The sequence below is a fragment of the Chamaea fasciata genome, unplaced genomic scaffold, assembly GCF_029207755.1.
Source record: "Chamaea fasciata isolate MVZ Bird 193981 ecotype frontalis unplaced genomic scaffold, bChaFas1.0.hap1 SCAF_1030, whole genome shotgun sequence".
Classification (NCBI taxonomy): Eukaryota; Metazoa; Chordata; class Aves; order Passeriformes; family Sylviidae; genus Chamaea; species Chamaea fasciata.
In genome coordinates, this window is record NW_027095115.1 from 6,351 (window position 1) to 23,388 (window position 17,038).

Sequence of the window (17,038 nt, forward strand, 5' to 3'; positions counted from 1 at the left end):
TTTCTCCGGGCCCGGCCCCCTGCGGGACCTCCCTGACTGGAGCTTTTCGGGTAAAAAACCGGAAATTTTGGGGAAATTTTGGAGAATTTTGGGAGATTTGGGGAAAATTTGGGAATTTTGGGAGAAAATTCGGAATTTTGGGTGAAATTTGGGAATTTTGGGGACAAAGTTTGGTGGTTTTGGAGAGAAATTTTGGAAATTTGGGGCGGGGGAAATGGGAATTTTTGGGAAGGGAAAATTTGGGAGTTTTGGGATAAAAATTTGGGGGGGAAATTTGGGGGTTTTTGGGGGGAAATTTAAGAAATTTTCAGGAAAATTTGGGAAGCTTTGGAGGGAAAATTGGGAATTTTGAGAAATTTTGGGGAGGGCAAAATCAGGAATTCGAGGATGGAATTTCTGGCGGGAATTTGGGAATTTTAGGGATAAAAATTTGGTGATTTGGAGCTGGAAAATTTGGGAATTTGGGGAGGGAAAATTGGGAATTTTGAGAGCAAAAATGGGGAATTTTGGAGAGGAAATTTGGGAATTTTGTGAGAAAAATTTGGGATTTTTTGTGGGGGGGAAACTCTGGGAATTTGGGTTGGAAATTTTGGGAATTCTTGGGAGGGAAAAACCCGGAATTCGGGGAGGAAATTTTGGGCGGAAAATTTTGGGAATTCTAGAGGGAAAATTTGGGAATTTTGGGGATAAAAATTTGGGAATAAAAATGTGGGAATTTTGGGGGAAAATGTGGGAATTTTGGGGATAAAATGTGGGAATTCTGGGGGAAAAGTTGGGAATTCTAGGAAGGAAAATTTGGGAATTTTGGGGATAAAAATGTGGGAATTCTGGGGGGAAATTTGGGAATTTTAGGAAGGAAAACTTGGGAATTTTGGGGATAAAAATGTGGGAATTTTGGGGATAAAAATGTGGGAATTTTCAGGGGGAAAATTTGGGAATTGGGGGGGAAAGTTCGGGGATTTTGGGGAGAAATTTGGGGAATTTTGGGAGTGCAAAATTTGGGAAATTTGAAGGGAAAACGCGGGAACATTTTTGGGGGAAGAAAATCAGGGAATTTTCGGAGGGAAACTTGGGAATTTTGAGGGGAGAATTTGGGAATGCTCTGGGGAGGAAATTTGGGAATTTTTGAGGGGAAAAATTTGGGGATTTTTGTCCATCCCCTCCCCTCCCCCCCTCCAGACGGGCGCCCCTCCCCCCCCGGCGGGGGCAGCTCCGGCGGCTCCAAGAGAACCAAGAGCTGGTGGTGAGTCCCAAAAAACCCCAAAATCACCCCAAAACCCTCAAAATTTACCCCAAAATTCCCAATAAAAATTGGGATTTTTAGAGCCCCAAAGATCCCCAAAATTGGAATCTTTGAAGTTCCAAAACCCCCAAAAGTCACCCCAAAATTTCCACCCAAAATCCCAAAAATCACCCCAGAATTCCCCCCAAAAATTGGAATTTTTAGAGCCCCAAAAATCCCAAAAATTCACCCCAAAATTTCCACCCAAAACCCCCAAAAATGACCCCAAAACTTCCACTGAAAACTGACATTTTTAAAGCCCCAAAATCCCCCAAATTCACCCCAAAATTCCCACCTAAAATCCCTCAAAAAACCCCAAAATTCCCACTAAAAATTGGGATTTTTAGAGCCCCAAATATCCCAAAAATTCACCCAAAAATTGGAATTTTTGAAACCCCAAAACCCCCAAAATTTCCACCCAAAATCCCAAAAATGTACTCCAAAATTCCCCCCCAAAACTGAGATTTTTAAAGCCCCAGAATCCCCCAAAATCACTCCAAAATTCCCACTAAAAATCGGAACTTTTAGAGCCCCAAAATCCCCCAAAATTCACCCAAAATGCCCCAAAAATGACCCCAAAAATTCCCATTAAAAATCGGGATTTCCGAGCCCCAAAATCCCAAAAAATGACCCAAAAATTCTGACTAAAAATTGGGATTTTTGATGCCCCAAAATCCCCCAAATTCTCCCCAAAAATCCCCCAAAACCCCCAAACCCCCTCCCAGTATAAACCAGTACAAACCAGTAAAGAAAAACCCCAAACCAGTATAAACCAGTACAAACCAGTCACCCCAAATCCCTTCCCAGTTCATCCCACTTCATCCCAGTGACCCCTAAACCCCCTCCCAGTACAAACCAGTAAGGAAAACCCCCAGACCAGTACAAACCAGTATAACCCAGTGCAAACCAGTACAAACCAGTATAAACCAGTAACTCCCAGTATCCCCCAGCGCCGGGCTCTGACCCTGAGCCGCTCCCTGGAGGCCGCCAAGTGTCGAGAGATCCCAGTTCAAACCAGTACGGACAGGTGAGGGCACTGGGACGGGGACTGGGGGGCACTGGTTTATACTGGGATGGACTGGGAGTGGGTTTGGGGTCACTGGTTTATACTGGGATGGACTGGGAGTGGGTTTGGGGTCACTGGTTTATACTGGGAGGGACTGGGAGTGGGTTTGGGGTTACTGGTTTATACTGGGATGGACTGGGAGCGGGTTTGGGGTCACTGGTTTATACTGGGATGGACTGGGAGTGGGTTTGGGGTCACTGGTTTATACTGGGATGGACTGGGAGTGGGTTTGGGGTCACTGGTTTATACTGGGATGGACTGGGAGTGGGTTTGGGGGTCACTGGTTTATACTGGGAGGGACTGGGAGTGGGTTTGGGGTCACTGGTTTGTACTGGGATGGACTGGGAGTGGGTTTGGGGTCACTGGTTTATACTGGGATGGACTGGGAGTGGGTTTGGGGTCACTGGTTTGTACTGGGAGGGACTGGGAGTGGGTTTGGGGTCACTGGTTTATACTGGGAGGGACTGGGAGTGGGTTTGGGGTTACTGGTTTATACTGGGATGAACTGGGAGTGGGTTTGGGGTCACTGGTTTATACTGGGATGGACTGGGAGTGGGTTTGGGGTCACTGGTTTATACTGGGATGGACTGGGAGTGGGTTTGGGGGTGACTGGTTTATACTGGTTTATACTGGTTTCGGGGTTTCTGGGCGTGGTGTAACCTTTGCCCCTCCCCCCACAGGTGAACCGACCACGCCCCTCATCAGGCCACGCCCCCTTCCCTTATATGGAGCTACAAGGGCGGGACAAACTGGGCGGGGCCTGGGGGTTATTGGGTTGTACTGGGAGGGAGTGGGAGGGGCCAACGCGGCTCTGACCCCGCCCACCGCACCGAGATGCAAATTTATGTAAATGAGAGCACAAATAAACGCGAATGACGTCACTGACCACGGGGACTGGGAGTTACTGGTTTGTACTGGGAGGGGCCTGGGCGTGACTCAGACCCCGCCCACCTCACCGAGGCACCAGCCTCATGTAAATTTATGCAAATGAGAGTCGAAATAAACGCCGGTGACGTCATTTGTATGCAGAGGAGCAAAGCGGCGCCGGGGGAATGACGGGATACACCGGGGCGCAGAGCGGCACCGCAGGGAATGACGGGATACACCGAGGCGCAAAGCGGCACCGCAGGGCATGATGGGATACACCGAGGCGCAAAGAAGCTCAGAACACCCTTAGAAATACCTAGTGACTGACCGTGAGACTCTGGCCAACCTCAGCCCAAGCATTTTCTCAATATCCTCTGTACACTAATCTAGGGGAGCTATGAAACACAAGAAATCTCCCCTAACACAAATTACCACTCACCAGTGGCCAATATTACAGCCCTGACCTGATAAAAATATCTAGGAATCATCCGAATCAGATTTTTCTCCCTATCCCATCCGCTGGCAAAATTACACAAAGCAAAGTGTTTAAACTGCCATTATGTACCAAGACGGATGAAGATGCACAAGATCCTGTATTTGGTAACTGAAGTTTCCTCATGCAGCAAGGGGAGGACAAACTGGGGGAAGCAATCTCTTTGTCCTAGCATGGACACAGAAGAAAACCATTTAGTCTGAGACTAAATTCATGTCATAATGAACTTGTACCTTTGTTTGTTCCCACCGCTTCCAAAATATTCCTCTCTTAAAATAACAATCCTTTTGTTCAGGCTGCATTTTCACTTTCTGTGTTAAACACTTCCAAAACAACTTTGAATATCTGAGGAATTCAAGTTGTTGAAAACAGGGGCTGGGAGGAAAACAAATTAAACAGATTTGTTTAAGCCCAATGTGCTTATATGAAAATCTTTCATTTGGCTTTCCACAGCTCCATCTGCATGGCGATCTCTCTAGACTCACGGACAGATTTAAACTTGACATTATCTAATGGACCTTGGGAAAAATCCTGCACAGCAAATTGAATTTTTAAAAGTGGTACTGCATTCAATGAGCAACTAATACATTACATTTACTTGAACTGCAGCAGAAGAACATTAAGGATAAGAAGCCCATTTGGAACTTATGTTCTTTAGCCTACATTTGAATATACATTTCAGGTGTAGATGTTACAGTATTACAGGGGGGTTTTGAGTCTAGGCTTTGGGCAAAAATTAACAACTCCAGTATATCTGGTGAGGGGAAGCAGCAAAAAAATCCCATAAACACGCTGTACACAACCTGTGCCAATCCCACATGTGACTTGTGGCCTGACAGTGTTGTCAGCTCTCCATCTTAAAACAGCTTGGTTTTCTTTTCCACTGAAACCAAACCTTTTTCACAGCGTCAACACATTCCCTGCTTATGGCCAGCCTGTTGTGAGCCAGCACCTTCACAGCTGGTTGTTGGGTGGGTGGGTTTTTTTGATTTGAACCTTCTCCTTCACAACAATTCTCACTAGCACATGAACTTCACTCTATGTTACTCAACTGTGCCCTGCTTTACATTCCAGGCTGTCGAGACCATCCAGTTCTTCCAGGAATTATCTGCTCCTCCCGCCTATCAAAGTCTCTTAATCCTGTGCCATGGCATTTAGTTCATCCTGAAGAACAGCCTCAAGACAAACCCTGAGGATCTGTATTAACAGACCAATTCTTCCCTTCCAAGTACAGCTTCTTGCTCTCCCCTTCAGTCATTCCCTGTCCAGTTTACCAACCACCATTTTAACGCCTTATTTTGTAATTTCCCATAGAGTACTACACAGACATGTTTCTTAAGTGTAGATAATGAACTTCCTACACCTAAACTATTATTTTATCAAGTTAAAGGACGGGCTACATCTGGCACCAATTACTTTGGAGAAAAACCTCTCATCCATGTGCTATTTGCTGTTGAATCTGTCAATATTTTTTCCAGATAGGCTCTAGAAAGTCATCCATCCTCTTCAGACCAGAATAATTCTCTTGCCCATCTCCCTTCCCCATTTTTTTTCTTCCTTTTACACATTTCTTGTCTCTCAAAATGTAGTCATGATGTTTGCCAGTAGATTTCACAAGTCTCTAAGGGCCTAGTTCTTGAGTAAAAACAAATTAGAGATAGATGTTGATATTTGTCACAAATACATTTAATTCCTCATTTTAGACAGAGCCCTTCTTTGGTTTGTTTAATCTCTGCAGTTCAGGCAACCTCTTGCACATGTATCGACTCACTTAATCCTTGCCTTCTTCCCTTTCTCTGCCCTCTTCTCACCCCCACACACAAGCACATGGCTCTACAGGCCTGATAAAAAATTAACTTTCATCAGCAAGCTACTTTAGTCTGCAAATCACCCTGAGCAAAATATTGCCAAGTAAGGGACACACTACAATTAAACATCAAGAAAAAGCGGCCCTAAAAAAGTGAAAAACGCTTATTAGAAAGGATAGACAGGAGTCAGGAAAAACAAAACTTATGGCAAAATCTGGTTTCTTAAAATAATTAAATTTGAAGCAATACAAAAAGAAAAAAACCCCTATTTCTGTGTTTCCAACTGTCTTCGTATTTGTCCAATTACTAACCCAGATATGGAAACAAACCAATGTAATGCACTTCAACTTGATCCCTGGAGATGCCTCCTTGAAATAAGATTCAAAACCACAACTTCTCAATTCCTGTTAAAAATTCATTTCTTCAGAACACTGTTAGGCAGAACAGTGAGACAAAAACCTCTGAAAAAGAATGCACCACCAGAGACAGAAAATTATTTTGAATCTATTGAAAGCATTGATATTAAATCTCGATACAAGCTGAAGTCTGTAACAAAAAGTACTATTTCCTACAGGACATTTAAGGACTGTAGGACACCATGTCTCCATAGGCCTGGGAAATGTGTTTTTAAAGATACTCCTTCAAAGGCCTCATCCAGAGTTTGGACAAAACTAGATGTCCAAGTTTCCTGTCTCTTGAAGTAACAAGTAAAAACAATGGTTTGAAGACTGTTAGGACAATCCTGGAAACATAAGAGCAGTCCACACAACCTCAAATCGTTCTCTTTAAGGAAAATGCTGGAACTGCAAGTTGTCACAAGGCAAAATTGCAAAACAAACATTTCCACAAGTTTTCTCAGCTGTTCTGCAGGGTTGCTGCAGTGTCCTCTGCTCCCAAAAAAACAGGCTTTCCACCGTTTTTAGCTGCAGCTTAGCAGTGGTGGGAAAAACTGTGTTTCTGCAGACAGAGCCATCAGCTGGAAGATTTGAAATACTTTTCAAGACAAAGTTCCTCCTCTCTCATTCCCCAAAAGCAGTGTTATAGAGAACCTACGTTCTGGAAAACTCTCCACATACAAACCTCTGCACATTAACAGGGAAAGAAAACAAGATTAAGAGAACACTGCAAGGACTGTAAAGTAAGAGGAATTCCCCTACAAATTGTTTTGGTTCTAATACTACTTCTAGTATGAACAGTTTTTCACTTCTATGATAATATCTTGCTTCATCCCCGAGTTCCCCAAAGCATAACAACAACTTCAGAAAAATAAAACAAGCACTGGGTTTTGTTTTGGGTTTTTTTCTTTGTTTGTTTCAAAACACAGCAGAACACAGCAATATTTTCCCAACTAAGCAAGACAAAGTCACACTGTTCATTGCCACTCTGCCTTTTCTAATTTCCTGGTGTAAGCAAAAGAGATTGCTCTAGCCTGAAAACAGGAGTTATCATCCACCATCAAACTCAGCCTAAGGTATTAGCTCACGTCTGTAATGATGATTCAAAGCTGCAGTGATCAATATCACATCACAAGTGTCCAATCCAGAGGGCATTAAAGGATCCTGTTACTGCCTATCTGAAGGATCACACCGGAGTTTCAGATGATATCAATGCAAAGGTAGAGAAAAGAGAAAATTCTCACCCCACAGAAGCAGCAAATTGAACTCTCTCTAGGAAGCTTCAAGCTTCTACTTTATGTGGAAACTATTTTACTGAAATTTGTCATTTCCATGTTAAGACACAAGTTTGTCACATGGAGGAGAACCCCTTCACAACCATCCACCACTACCTGAGGGTTTTTTTTTTCAGATGAGTGTCTAAATATTACACACACAAACAGCTGCAGGTAAACAGAACTTTGTCAACCCAGCTCAGCACGGAATGGAAAAGGAAAAGCAGACACAGGGAAGTCAAAAGTCAACTAACAAAACTCAAAGCACATTTAAGAGAGCTGTATTTAAGCCAACACAGCTAAGAACTGCCAGCGGCACAAGATACAGGATTTTGTTCAGTGTTACAAAATGCCAGGTTTTTTCTGCTGATTTAGTAGATTTTGTGCAATTCTCTATTTTTAGTAGAAAGATAAAGCTCATGAGTCACCCTGAAATCTGCAGCCAGGTTCCTTCACTCTCTCCTTTCCAAAGTGGCAAACATTTCAAATTAAGCTCTAATACAAAGAATACTACGTGCACTAAAAGCTGTCTGTTCTTGTGTACTGTATCAAGGTTTGAAAATGGCACAACAGTGTTAAAAAAGAAAAGTGTTCTCTGGTACACAAAAAATGAGAATAGGCTAATTTTTACTACAGTGACTTTGCCACAAATCACTTTTTGCCCAATGCAAAGTTACAACGCAAAGGGCAAAAAACGGTTCCCTGTAACTAGAGCAAGATCTACTTGACAAGTCAGTCGCATTAGTGATCTTCTAGTCAAAAAAGGAACTTTTACCAAAACACAATATTCCCGCCCTGTTACACAGAGGGACTATTTGTAGACCTTCCACTGTACTGCAGTCTGAAAACTTTTAATTTCCATTTCTGGCTAAAATTATTTTTTTTATCTTGACGTATGTTTGACATCAGAGAAATATTGGATGAGTTTAAAGTACAAGTAGGGCTTGTCTGCCCTCCTTTTCCTAAATTTATTCAGCCTTTTCCTTTGAAAGCAAACATCATTCTACATCTACAAATTCTACAAATCCTGCATCATAAGTCCCACACCTACAACTTCCCCACAATTCCTATGCAGCTCCATCCTCTACTGCCACAAGTACCTGGCAGCTCACTGAAGGAAACCATCACTTTTTTGGTTTCCCAGTTACTGTCAATCTTTCACTCCCTGTTCCGATTTAGTGGCACTACCCTGCTAAACTCCTATTTGGTTGTGTCGGTTCTGCCCACTCCTTTTTCCTACCACATTGTCTTGTCAGGCTCTTGCTGCTTTCTCTCTCCCCAGTCTAGCATGCATGAGGACCCTTTATGCCCAAGATATAACTCAGAGAAGCTTCCTGTCACCACATTTCAGAACCTCCAGAAAACCCACCTGTCATTAGGTGTAGCAGACTTATTCCAAGAGCAAAATGAAATCAGAGTTCGTTATTTCTAAATATACTTGTGATAGCTTTGGTGGTTTTTTCCACCTCATTCCTCTCCTTACAGTCTAAAACATGAAGGTCTTAACCTTCTTTGTTTAGTAGAGAGTCAAGTTCTTGACTACAAGCACAGTCAAGAGGGCAAAATTTTCCACAGCACATCACTGACAATCAGCAGAAACACACTGTGCATGTACAACATCAGAACTGTAGGCAATTTCAAACCTTATTCTGCATCCCGACATACCAGAGACACTATACACAGGGCATGAAATGAAAAAATGGCAAGAACTTTGTACACAAAACGTAGAAGGCCTTTGCCAGGAGTGAAGAGCAAAACTTTGTACAATACAAGCCTCAAATGTAATGATATTTACATGCTAAAACAATGACAGCCACAAATGACATAACCTTGCTTTTCTGTATTACAGAAACAAGGGTCGCTATTCCAAGTGGAACGTGAGGGCGGTCTGGCTGAAAAATCCATCACCTCACTGACCTCCACGGTCGATTTAACTGATTTGGAAGGCTAGATGAGTGCCCCATACAACATCAAGTCTGAGGGCATCCATCCTAAAGCTGTTTGCTCGCAGAGAACAACCCCCCTGAGCAGATGAAACCATCCATGTGTCAACAGTACATGGTACCTGCACTCCCCAAATACAGCAGCCAACGAGGCCCAGGTGGATTTGGAAGAGAACGTGAGTAGTCCAGCTTCCAGGACTGCAGGACACATGGAAGTGAGACCACCCCCAAACAAGCTCAAAACCAATTTCTAAGAGAAAAACGGGTAGTCTGTCTTCCAGGATTGCAGACACATGAAAGGGAGAGCCCCTAAACAAGCTCAAGATCCAGTTTTTGGAGAAAACAGGGTACTCAAACCACCATGACTGCAGACATACATTAGTGAGACCACCCCAAACCAATTCCAGTTTTATCTGCAGAAGAATATCAGGTGGTCAAGCTTCCAGGAGCAGAGACACATGAAAGTGAGATGCCAACAAACAAGCTCAGGGTCCAAATGTAGGAGAAAAAAGGGCAGTCAAGCTACCTAGACAGCAGATATATCAAAGTGGGACCACCCCCCAACAAGCTCAAAGTTTAATTCTAGGAGAAAAAAGGGTAGCCAGCATTCTAGAACTGCAGACACATGAAAGTGAGACCACCATGAAACAACCTCAAGGTCCAAATGAGGCAGAAAAAGGATTAGTCAAGCTTCCAGGACTGCAGGCGCATCCAAGTGAGACCACACCTGTTATGAGTGGGCCAGGAGACAAATCTCCCTTTAAATGCCTGTATTAGGACAGCTTTGGGCGGGGAACCCAAGGGGTCACACACACCGCCACTGCTCCCTGGAGCGATGAGGACGAGGAGGTGAAACAGCTTTGCCAGGTGCCCGCCTTAGCCGGGGCTTGCGTCCCCACGAGAGCCGCAGGAAAGCACAGGCTCGTTGACAAGCCGAGGGCAGTCACGCAGAGAGGGCACTATCTGACTTATGGCGACAAGACACGGAGCCCCAGCAAGCAGCCCCATGTTCTCCCTGCTCACTGGGGTAGTTTGGAGTCCTGTCTGGCTAATGGCTCACCGGCCCTAGGGGTTTTTAGGCGTCCACTCCACCTCCTGTGGGCACTGCAGTCCCAGGGAGTTCTCTGGTTTGCGTGTCGCCATCAGGGCTGTGAGGGGAGCAGCGGGAGCACGGCCCCACGGGAAGGAGACAGTTTCAAAATGGACACCGGCTCGAAATGGGGGGTGAGGGAGAGCGGAAAAGGTACACAAATGAACTTATTCACATGCAAACTTGTCACGATCCGCTCACACAAGCGGGGTTCGTGATGGTTCATTTTAGGGATCTCAGAGCGCAAAAGACACAGCGGGGGACAAACTCAGTTTACTCAATCACAAATGCACCTTTATTTAGTGCCAACAAATGCGATAGTGGGGAGAGAAAAGGAGAATAGTAAGAAAGACAGAAAAAGAGGGGAAGGGGATTATAGCTACCAACATGGAGGGTCGAGTCCTCGAGGCTTTTGAAGATGCCTATAGACGCGATCTTCTCCAGTGGGGAGATCTCAAAAGTGAGCGGGAGTCTCCAGGGTTTTTATAGTCCTCTCCGAAGCGACAGGCAGTTGGCCAAACAGCTGGGGGAAATCATTGCAGTGTGTTCATTCAGAGAACCCAGAACAAGTCGGTCATCAGCAGGTACAGTGTCAACCAGTCCAAGTTAGCAGGTGCAGTGTCAGCAGGCGCGGTCACTTCACCGTGACTTGCCCATTGTTTCTGCTCAGGTTCTGATGTTCCCATATGGGTGCTGGGTGTTTTCCATCAAACACACCTGCAGGCAGCACTTGGCCACCATCCCACCTCAGCCAGGCCAGAACTCCTGTGTTGAGATTTTCAAGTCCCTTTTAGGGGTTTCAGTCTCTGTCCTTGACGATGGTCGTGAGGCAGATGAGGGATCTTCGGACCGTCTCTTACACAAGGGTCGGCAGGGGAGAAGATCCCACTTCAGGCTTCCACAACCCATCTCCAGGTTTCTCTCTAAGCCCTCCCGGTGTAGCAATGTATCTGAATAACTTGGGCCATTCCCTGTATCAGCCAAACTGTTTGTAGTGAAGATGACACCTGCAGTCTTCTTTTCCAGAGTTCGCAGGAATTCATCAAGGCTACAGGAACAACAACAGCTCTGAAAATAAGAGCCTAGGAAAGCCTCTCCAAGAAATGCAGAACTCAGATAGGAGACACATAGCACGGTGATGGACACTTAACCAATTAAGTGCCCTGAAAGATGCGTGCGTGCGTTCCTGCCTTCCTGCCTGCCTGCGTGATGGAGAAATAACTTAGCCGACTGAGAGAGACACCTGTACCCATGAAGAGTAGTGCTAGAAACTGGAACTGTAGCTTTATGTACACAAGAAAGTAGCTGCTGTTAGAAGCATATTGTTTCCTTCATTTCAGCAGCCCATTTTCCCCCTGTATCCCTGTGGCTACCTGCTCCCACTGCAGAACAGAAGCAGCACCCAGCCAGCAGCTCCTCAGTCCTGGCAGGTCAGCGGCACTTCCAGGAGCACACCAGACTGGCAGCAAACTGCCCAAAGGGCACTCAGCCCTAGACCCTTCAAACCCTCCAAAGTAACTTGGCCAGGGGGCAGGGTCAGCACCAAAGACACAGACACCAACCTCAGGAGCTCAGGGTCTTTGGCGACAGCTCAGAGCAGCCAAGAACCTCCCAAGGAGAAGCTCAGCAATGCTCCCCAGCACTGCTACCCAAGGTGACCTACAGGGACTGAGATCCAGCACCAGGGACCCTGAGCCTCACCCCCAGCAGCTGGGAATCCCCTGTCACAACCCAGCTCTGGAGAGCCCCCCCAGAACTGGCAATTCCCGCGGGTGCGTCCGCCCGCAGGCCAAGAGGCTCCGGCTGTGCCGGGACAGGGCCCAGGTCGGGCAAATGCTGCAATAAACAGGCGCACACAACTCCCACAGCGGGAACAGCTGGGCTCAGCCTCCGCCGGCATCGCCCCAAAGCCTGGCCAGGGCTTCAGGAGCAATGCAGGAGCTGCCTTTGGCCCCGCTCCTCCCAACAAGGCCACAGGACTCATCTCAGGGCCCTGTCCGGCCTCTGAACACAGAAAGGTCAAGCCATGTTTCACTAATGAGCACGGACCTAGCCCAGAACACTAATGATCCTGGCTACCGCACTGCCGACAGGATACAAACACAACATCTGGGTTGAAGGCTCACCCAGAGGTCAGCTTTGCCTCAAGACTCTGCTTCAGGCCTCAGGCCTTCAGGAAGTCCCAAGGTGCTTGAACCTCTGCGCAAAGCCTGCTCCCATCTCCTGTGGAACCTCACAGATCAGGCAGCACTTCCTCGGCCCACTCCTGAGGCTATTTAGCCTGCCAGCAAAGAGCAGGGGCTGACCTGGGAATGACAGAAGGCAGGGAGGGGAAAGGACCCTTTTGCTTCCATCCAGAAAGCCAAAGGCAGTCAAAAAAACCCTCTGGTGAACACCTGAGCAGCACCAGGAGATGAAAGGCCTGGCACTCCTGACTCCCAGAGCTCCCAGCGCTGCCTTGCCCCTCACCTTCAGCCCTCGTCTTGGACAGCAAGGCAATCCCAGGGACAGAAATCCAGGCTCCTGCTGCTCCTGGACGGAGGCACCCAACAGCTCTGTGCTGGCTGAACATGGCAGCAAAATCAGGATGCTGCTCTTCCTTGGGCAAAACTCCAGCCACTAAAAAGCTGGAATGCAGGACAACCCTGCCTCTCCACCAGGGCACTTGGATCCAGCCCTACTGACACATGGACATTTGAGACAGGAATCCATAACCCTCCGTGAAATCACATCACAGCCTCCAGGTGTTTTCCTGTTCGTGTCCTCACTTACCTGGCATAGGCTTCTTCCAAGGCTTTGCAGACACTTTGCCTCTAGCCAAAAAGATTAACATCGCCTTCTTTCCAGCTTTCAAGAAGTCACAGCAAGTCATCCTGGTCCCATGTTCCACATCAGATTCTCCTGTAAAAAGAAAGATATTTTTTCTGTTCAGATCATTTCTCAAGCTGTCAAGAAAAGCAGGATCCCACATGCACTCCCAGAAATTCTCTCAACACCATTTGCTGCTTCTCTCTCTGGCAGGGCACCAACAAGTCCTGGGACACTTCTTGTTCCCTGCTGGCCAGTGACCTTGAGCGATAAAAGAAGGCACCAGTATTGCTGCTAATTTTACAGCCACAGGCTTTGAACTTTCCACAAGTTAAAAGCAGAAGCAGACACTCCTCATCGGGCTCGAGTTCTCGCTTCCTGGCCCAGGAGACGCGCGGCCGCAGCTGCTCGAGCTTCTCTACCACTGCAGAGCGCGCCGAACACGGCAGGCGCACGGCAGGTGACGAACAAGCGACTTCTCCAATCCCGGCCCCGGAGAGGCGTGGCCGCCGCTCCTCGAGCTCCTCCGCCTCTGCACAGCGCTGCACGCACGGCAGGAGCACGGGAAGTGACGAAACAGCGAGGCCACGCTTCCCGGCCCGGGAGACGCGTGTCTGCCGCTCCTCGAGGATCTCAGCCGCCGCAAAGCACGCCGAGCAGGTAAGCGCACTGCAGATAATGAAAAAGTGAAATCTTGCTTCCCAGCCCCGAAAATGCACTTTCGGTGCTGGAGGAGCTTCTCTGCTTGTGGGCAGCACGGAAACCGCGCCCAGCCGCTGTTCGCAGCCAGCCTGCAGCATACCGCCGGAGAGTGCACTAGGCGCGGCCAAACGGCGTTTGCTCGCTTCCCAGGCTAGGAGAAGCACTTGCCGTGCTGCAAACAGCTTCTCTGCCTGTGGAGAGCTCGGAAACAGCGTTTAACGCTGTTCCAAGCCGGCCTGCGAGCGAAGCGCCGGAGAGTGCACTAGGCGCGGCCAAACGGCGTTTGCTCGCTTCCCAGGCTAGGAGAAGCACTTGCCCTGCTGCAAACAGCTTCTCTGCCTGTGGAGAGCTCGGACACAGCGTTTGACGCTGTTCCAAGCCTGCCTGCGAGCGAACCGCCGGAGAGTGCACTCGGCGCGGCCAAACGGCGTTTGCTCGCTTCCCAGGCTAGGAGAAGCACTTGCCGTGCTGCAAACAGCTTCTCTGCCTGTGGAGAGCTCGGAAACAGCGTTTAACGCTGTTCCAAGCCTGCCTGCGAGCGAGGCGCCGGAGAGTGCACTAGGCGCGGCCAAACGGCGTTTGCTCGCTTCCCAGGCTAGGAGAAGCACTTGCCGTGCTGCAAACAGCTTCTCTGCCTGTGGAGAGCTCGGAAACAGCGTTTAACGCTGTTCCAAGCCTGCCTGCGAGCGAACCGCCGGAGAGTGCACTCGGCGCGGCCAAACGGCGTTTGCTCGCTTCCCAGGCTAGGAGAAGCACTTGCCGTGCTGCAAACAGCTTCTCTGCCTGTGGAGAGCTCGGACACAGCGTTTGACGCTGTTCCAAGCCTGCCTGCGAGCGAACCGCCGGAGAGTGCACTCGGCGCGGCCAAACGGCGTTTGCTCGCTTCCCAGGCTAGGAGAAGCACTTGCCGTGCTGCAAACAGCTTCTCTGCCTGTGGAGAGCTCGGAAACAGCGTTTAACGCTGTTCCAAGCCTGCCTGCGAGCGAGGCGCCGGAGAGTGCACTAGGCGCGGCCAAACGGCGTTTGCTCGCTTCCCAGGCTACGAGAAGCACTTGCCGTGCTGCAAACAGCTTCTCTGCCTGTGGAGAGCTCGGAAACAGCGTTAAACGCAGTTCCAAGCCGGCCTGCGAGCGAAGCGCCGGAGAGTGCACTAGGCGCGGCCAAACGGCGTTTGCTCGCTTCCCAGGCTAGGAGAAGCACTTGCCGTGCTGCAAACAGCTTCTCTGCCTGTGGAGAGCTCGGACACAGCGTTTGACGCTGTTCCAAGCCTGCCTGCGAGCGAACCGCCGGAGAGTGCACTCGGCACGGCCAAACGGCGTTTGCTCGCTTCCCAGGCTAGGAGAAGCACTTGCCGTGCTGCAAACAGCTTCTCTGCCTGTGGAGAGCTCGGAAACAGCGTTTGACGCTGTTCCAAGCCTGCCTGCGAGCGAACCGCCAGAGAGTGCACTCAGCGCGGCCAAACGGCGTTTGCTCGCTTCCCAGGCTAGGAGAAGCACTTGCCCTGCTGCAAACAGCTTCTCTGCCTGTGGAGAGCTCGGACACAGCGTTTGACGCTGTTCCAAGCCTGCCTGCGAGCGAAGCGCCGGAGAGTGCACTAGGCGCGGCCAAACGGCGTTTACTCGCTTCCCAGGCTAGAAGAAGCACTTGCCGTGCTGCAAACAGCCTCTCTGCCTGTGGAGAGCTCGGAAACAGCGTTTAACGCTTTTCCAAGCCTGCCTGCGAGCGAAGCGCCGGAGAGTGCACTAGGCGCGGCCAAACGGCGTTTGCTCGCTTCCCAGGCTAGGAGAAGCACTTGCCGTGCTGCAAACAGCCTCTCTGCCTGTGGAGAGCTCGGAAACAGCGTTTAACGCTGTTCCCAGCCTGCCTGCGAGCGAAGCGCCGGAGAGTGCACTCGGCGCGGCCAAACGGCGTTTGCTCGCTTCCCAGGCTAGGAGAAGCACTTGCCGTGCTGCAAACAGCTTCTCTGCCTGTGGAGAGCTCGGAAACAGCGTTTAACGCTGTTCCAAGCCGGCCTGCGAGCGAACCGCCGGAGAGTGCACTAGGCGCGGCCAAAAGCGTTTGCTCGCTTCCCAGGCTAGGAGAACCACTTGCCGTGCTGCAAACAGCTTCTCTGCCTGTGGAGAGCTCGGAAACAGCGTTTAACGCTGTTCCAAGCCTGCCTGCGAGCGAAGCGCCGGAGAGTGCACTAGGCGCGGCCAAACGGCGTTTGCTCGCTTCCCAGGCTAGGAGAAGCACTTGCCGTGCTGCAAACAGCCTCTCTGCCTGTGGAGAGCTCGGAAACAGCGTTTAACGCTGTTCCAAGCCTGCCTGCGAGCGAAGCGCCGGAGAGTGCACTAGGCGCGGCCAAACGGCGTTTGCTCGCTTCCCAGGCTAGGAGAAGCACTTGCCGTGCTGCAAACAGCTTCTCTGCCTGGGGAGAACTCGGAAACAGCGTTTGACGCTGTTCCAGGCCGGCCTGCGAGCGAAGCGCCGGAGAGTGCACTCGGCGCGGCCAAACGGCGTTTGCTCGCTTCCCAGGCTAGGAGAAGCACTTGCCGTGCTGCAAACAGCTTCTCTGCCTGTGGAGAGCTCGGAAACAGCGTTTAACGCTGTTCCAAGCCTGCCTGCGAGCGAGGCGCCGGAGAGTGCACTAGGCGCGGCCAAACGGCGTTTGCTCGCTTCCCAGGCTAGGAGAAGCACTTGCCGTGCTGCAAACAGCTTCTCTGCCTGTGGAGAGCTCGGAAACAGCGTTTAACGCTGTTCCAAGCCGGCCTGCGAGCGAAGCGCCGGAGAGTGCACTAGGCGCGGCCAAACGGCGTTTGCTCGCTTCCCAGGCTAGGAGAAGCACTTGCCGTGCTGCAAACAGCTTCTCTGCCTGTGGAGAGCTCGGAAACAGCGTTTGACGCTGTTCCAAGCCTGCCTGCGAGCGAAGCGCCGGAGAGTGCACTAGGCGCGGCCAAACGGCGTTTGCTCGCTTCCCAGGCTAGGAGAAGCACTTGCCGTGCTGCAAACAGCTTCTCTGCCTGTGGAGAGCTCGGAAACAGCGTTTGACGCTGTTCCAGGCCGGCCTGCGAGCGAACCGCCGGAGAGTGCACTCGGCGCGGCCAAACGGCGTTTGCTCGCTTCCCAGGCTAGGAGAAGCACTTGCCGTGCTGCAAACAGCTTCTCTGCCTGTGGAGAGCTCGGAAACAGCGTTTGACGCTGTTCCAAGCCTGCCTGCGAGCGAACCGCCGGAGAGTGCACTCGGCGCGGCCAAACGGCGTTTGCTCGCTTCCCAGGCTAGGAGAAGCACTTGCCGTGCTGCAAACAGCTTCTCTGCCTGTGGAGAGCT

General features: G+C 49.6%; 1 long non-coding RNA gene across 1 annotated transcript; it reads right to left on the reverse strand.

Moving 5' to 3' along the window:
- Positions 1 to 12,244: 12,244 nt before the first annotated feature.
- On the reverse strand, positions 12,245 to 13,464 carry LOC136284502 (uncharacterized). The gene is made up of 3 exons (XR_010719222.1): positions 13,215 to 13,464; positions 12,991 to 13,119; positions 12,245 to 12,524 (listed from the first exon to the last, which is right to left on the reverse strand). It is a non-coding gene; the product is annotated as an uncharacterized lncRNA (long non-coding RNA).
- Positions 13,465 to 17,038: the final 3,574 nt, after the last annotated feature.